Below are 6,000 nucleotides of genomic sequence, written 5' to 3' on the forward strand. Positions count from 1 at the left end.
GGTCTTCATGGAGTTACTTTGTGACCTCCCATTGTCGTCCAACGATTCAACATCTAAAGCGTCAATCGTGGACGAGACACTATTTCTGATATCGTCAAGCAATCCATGGTACGGAGATATACTAGTCTATCTCTAAACCCAAACTTTTAGGCCTAACACCTCTCACTCTAAACGGCGACATATTCAATACCAAGCAAAAGACTACATGATCGTCGGTGATACACTTTACTGTTGTGGTGTCGATACAGTTCTGCGAAGGTGCCTCACGCATGAGGAGGCCGAAAAATTTCTAAATGACTGTCATTCAGGTGTGTGTGGGGGGCATCTATTTGGTTACACTACTGCGCAAAATATCTTACGAGCTGGTTACTTCTGGCCCACTATATTCAAATATTGCATAATTGCAGTCAGAAGTTGCCATGGTTGCCATATTTTTTATCACACCACCAGATTACCACCTGCACCACTGCACCCAGTAGTTGTTGTTGGGCCATTTGCTAAATGGGGCATAGATTTCATGACATGTAACCCCACCTCGGCTAGGGGGCATGGGTATATTATAGTCGCTGTCGATAATTTTACAAAATGGGCCGAGGCGATGCCTAAATTAAACAACAAAAGGCGAAATGACTATTCTTTTCTTTTTTAATCATGTAGTCTCTAGATTTGTTGTCCCACAGGCTATAGTCACAGATCATGGGTCACATTTTCGCAATCACATGATGGTTGAATTGACTGCCAAATTAGGACTGTCCCACGATAGTTCTACTCCACATTATCCGTAGGCTAATGGAAAATTTGAGGCGATCAACAAAGTCCTTACGCACATGCTACAGAGAATGATTGGAGTCCATAAACGGAATTGGGATTTTATCATGTACTCAGCCCTATGGGCATATAGGACTTTGGTGAAAAGTGCAACTGGATTTACACCCTTCCAGTTGGTGTATGGTCTGGAAGCTGTCTTACCAATTAAGTGTGAAATTTCATCTCTCAAGCTCACAATTGATCTGCTTCCCGAAACTCCAGAGGAAGAGGCTCGTTTCTTGGAACTAATCCGCTTGGACAAAACTCGTCATGATGTCATGCTAGCTAACGAAGCACATAAGAAACGTGTCAAGGCGAAATTTTACAAAAATCTCAAGCCTTGTGTCTTCTCAGAAGGTGACCTGGTCTTGCTGTATGATCAAAACTCTGATAAATTGGGAGCAAGTAAGTTCGAACCATTATGGATGGGTCCCTACATCGTTAAACGGGTATTGACAAAAGGAGCCTATGAGTTGGTCGATTATGACATAATTCCACTATCACAACCCCGAAATGGGTTGTATCTTAAATGCTACTATGCTTGATTAAGTGTAGTACACTCTTGTATAAATACTTTTGTTACATTTTTTGTTTTCTTTTAGAGTTATTATTTTGGTTAGGTAATCCACTTTGCATTTGTTGCAGATGTCAGGCTTTTTGGAATCATTTTTTGGGTATGTCGACGAAGCTAGTCGTAGTACGTGGAACCTATCTTCTGTAGCCTGGGCCATTTTTGCTCCAAGTGGCGAGTTAGTGAGTTTCAGGGGGATATGTATTGGTCGATCAATGAACAACATCACTGAGTATAGTGCGTTGATTGAACTTCTCTCTGATGCCATTTCACATGGCATACATCGACTTGTTTTCAAGCTAGATTCGCAACTCATCGTTCTACAACTTACTGGCGTCTATTCTGTTCGGAACCCAGCTATTTATCGTATGTTCCTAAGAGTCAGGATTTTGGAATATAGTTTGATTCCATTCAATATCAACACATTTCTAGAAATTTAAACACATTAACCGATTCAATAGCAAACTATGTGTTAGATAGACATTTGCAGCATTTGTAAAGAAAGCATTTTACATTAACATTTGCATCAGGATTTCATAACTTAACCAAGATAAAAACTCCGAAAATAAAAAATATATAACTATTTATAGTTTTTACAAAATGTTTTGTGTCCAAGACAAAATTGGTCACATGACCAAGAAACTCAAAATGAATGTAGAAAAGCATCCTAGACTAATGATGCTAGTGATAACATGTCACCGCCTGTGTGATCATTTGCAAAAGCCGGGTCCATCGACTCGGCACACCAGTGGTGTGGTGCTGTAACCTCAAGGGTAACTCGTCGGTCCTCACATCCTGAATACCGAGAGTAAGGCCCTCGATCTAGTCTTGCAGCACTGTCAAGGTCTCTGATATGTCCAAATCTCTAAGGACGGCCCTCGCTACAGCCTCTCTTCCCGGAACGTCTGTCGCCGCCCATGGGCTAGCCACCGGTCGCACTGGCCCAATATCTGCACACACGTATGAGTTCGATTAGTGTTGATAACATTTAAAAACACAAAAGCATTATAAAAATGATACACAAAAATGTGGTCAAATCATTTTACCTATGGCACTCCACTGTTCTCCAGCTGGTAACGCCAAATCCGGGTTGCCTCGAAAATCCATCCCAGCATATGGATACTCCACAAAGACCATCTCTTGACGGTCGACCCACTCAAAGAAGGCATCAGAGAAAGAAATCTGTGATTGAATAGCATTTATGGCCATAAGATCAACCCACCTCTACATCCGTGCTTCCCTCGATGCTGGTAATCTTAGAGAAATGTATTGTGGCTACATCAGTGGAATCCTCTCCATGGCGAAAGAAATCAAGATGGAATCGTAGCCAAAATTCTTGGATCTTCCATTCTTTACCTTGGAAAGTTGTTCTTTTATAACAAGAAGTACCACCTCACACCAGTTGAACACCTTTGGTTCCAAGCATTCCAGGGCATACTGCATGTAAGATCTGTTGGCCAAATGGAGAGTCGCACTGCCAGCTAGTCTAGTGAAGGTAAATAAAATGGTCCTCAAGGTTCGATCAGTGATATCCCGGATATTGATCTTGCCATCTCTGCTGGGCTGAGATCCATCTCTACAAAACTGGCGAATATAATCTCTCACAGATTCACCCCCATGGGCAGATCCCGATAGTGAGAGAGGGGCACCATGCCTCGATAACCCTGTCAGACAGTAGATATCCTCAAATGTCAATGGGATGGACTTGCCTATGGTCTGGAATACCTGGTTGATCGGATCCCAAGCATCGAGAAAATACTGCAACAAACTGATTTTTTGACTCATGCTGGATATGCGGAAGAATTTTAGCAAGCCATAGTTTCGCAGTGCAGTAACTGTACCCTGATTGTGTAAGGCAATCATGTCATCTTCTTCATGTTCACATTCATGCCATGTGATGACCATCTTGATCCAACAAAATTCTGAAACACAAACAAAAGATGAATTAGGATGCATTTTTGAGTAAAAATAGGCAAAATTTTCATGAAAAATCACTGTGCAAAGTTTCCCTTCTGCACCCATCGCACCCTGCCTTTGAGCAAGGTGAAATGCATACTGACTGGCCAGTGTCCAGCTCAGTATGCATCACACTTTTTGATGCAGGCTAGGTGCGATGGATGGAGAACAAGTTCTTGAAACCCCAAGGGCCCAGAAGCAGGGAAAAAATTGCTCAAAATCAGAAAAGGATGGAATGAAAATGAAGAGCTCAGGGTTAGCTCCTACCTGGTCCTGACGGCATGGACAATAGTCCACTAGATCTCATGAAATCAGCCGATGAAATTTGAGGGGGAAAACCACTCCAGAGCTCCAAAATCCCAAATTTGAAATGAAATGATAAAAATGAGAGGTAAACTACTTTTTTTGTTACTATTCACGTACTTCAAGTAAAATGTCAGTTTTAATTCATTTTTTCGAGCATATATATGTATTTCTAATCAATTTGATGGAGCAATTGAGCAGGTTGAACGACCGATGAAAGTATCTAAAGTGTTAAACGATGAATTGAATGTCTTTGACTACTGTAATGAGCAATTTTTCCACAAGGTTCAAGCTTGTTAAAAAATGAACTTGCCAAATGAACAATGTTTCCGCAAGGTTCAATATTGTTAAAAAATAAACCCGCTACTGAGCATATGTTAATGCAAGGCTCAAGCTCATTAAAAAATAAACCTGCCTTCAGTAAACGACCTCTGTGATTGCCATGCTATCAGCCTTTTGAGCCTTGGTTGTGTTCTGCCGTCACCTCCATCCTTTTGGCCGATCAAACGCTTCCACTTGATTGTTTACCCTTGTTGAGGAACAGCTGCGATGAGTGGTTATGTTAGCCACCCTCTTCACATCACCATGTTTTAAGAAGTTCCAAGCTTACCCGGAACCAATTGCTACCCTAAAACTCCACTCGTTCCTCAAAGACGAGTCTTCTTTAAGCTCTTTTTAGACTTGTTAAATATGAAAAGATTGCCGAGCTATCAGCCTTTCCAGCTCGTTAAAGTAAGGGGAAGTGCCATACCTCCTGTACATTTTAATATTTTTGGACCTGATGGATTATCTCACAACAAGATCGAGTGCTTGTCTTTTTCGGCTCGCTAAAGCGATCGAAGAGTCATCCCTTTCGTATCATTTTATACTTTTTCGGACTTAAGGGATTATGCTACGAAAAATGACTGCTGGAGTTTCCTTTTCGCCCCTTTTCAAACTCTCTAAACATGAAAAGGACTGAGTTATCCTTGTCGTTAAACTCGTTAAAAAAATAGCGGCAAACTTGTCTACCTAGGCAAGAACGAGTTTCACTGTCGCTAGGCTCGCTAAAACATAGTGACAGGTTTGCCCGAAGGGAAAATTATAGAATAAGCATATGTTATCCTCCTTAAGCTTGACAAAAATAAAGAGGTATTGTTCAGCAATGACTGGGAAAAAACGGAAGAAAACTTGAAGAACTTTATTGGTAGCAGGACGCTCTTGAACATGACACTTTCACTCCATCACCCTGATTGAGTTGGCTTGGGTTATTCTGTTTAGCGGTCATTTCACCATTGGTCCTCCATACCATTCATTTTTGGGGTTAACGCTACCAATCCATCTCAGTGTCGATGATATGTTCAAGAGAAGTCATTCAGAGAATTCATCATCCAGTTAATACCTCATCCGCTGCAATACCTTCACCCTCCATTTTTCATGACCGCCATTCCTGAACCTTGTATCATCAGATCGTTTTCAGCTCCAGAAAATCATTTGCTATGTTTCGTGTCGTAGATGTGGGATACATTAAGGCCCTCCTACGATGGGTCACTTCTCGTTGACATCAGTTCATTATCCAAGAAGTTGACTTAGAATTCAGTACTTTGAAGCTTGCATGCCTCAATAGCAAGTTTCTCACTTCCGGCGATAGGTTTACATCAATGGCCTTCGACTGAAATATTTTACATGGTGTTTGACGTCAGATCATATATTCACACCACGTGAATTGTAATGTAGTACCTTGAGGATCATTATCATTATCGGTGATTCCTCTCACGCCTGTTAACAACTTACATCATTGGCTGGTAATCAGGCGATGTCTTTCCATGTTCAACTTCAGGACATCTTTTCACATGGATCGACTTGTACATCGAGCGAAGATTGAACGAGTTTGAAGACCCTAGATCTAGTTTCATCCATCTGAGCTACAATATATTCAGGAACATAAAGACATCAAATGTACACAGAAGCTGCACAAATGATCATATGAGCTAAGGGATGATGACTCTACATATAAAGAATCACTAGTCTGCAACTGCAGACGATTACCTGTCCTATGTACATGAAAATGAATTTTTAAATCAGAGCATGGGAATTCCCACCTTAGCTAGATCATGAAAATAATATGATGATGATGTATTGTATTGTATCTTATACAGGTCACCTTCTAGTTCGAATACCTCAGATCCTCATGATAAAGCATTTCACCTGACATCAGAAGATTTACGACTTCATGCTTTAGGGGGCAACTGTTATAGACATATTTGGGCACTACAACCCCAATCTTATATGTTGATAAACAAAGGGTTGTTTAACCCCTAAAATTGTTGTTTCATACCCTAAAGGATCATAGTCAACTAATTACATCATTCTCCAAAAGTTCC

This window comes from Pinus tabuliformis, chromosome 1_1 (genome assembly GCF_031772625.1).
Source record: "Pinus tabuliformis cultivar Carrire ecotype Pingquan chromosome 1_1, CPIR1, whole genome shotgun sequence".
In the NCBI taxonomy this organism is placed as follows: domain Eukaryota; kingdom Viridiplantae; phylum Streptophyta; class Pinopsida; order Pinales; family Pinaceae; genus Pinus; species Pinus tabuliformis.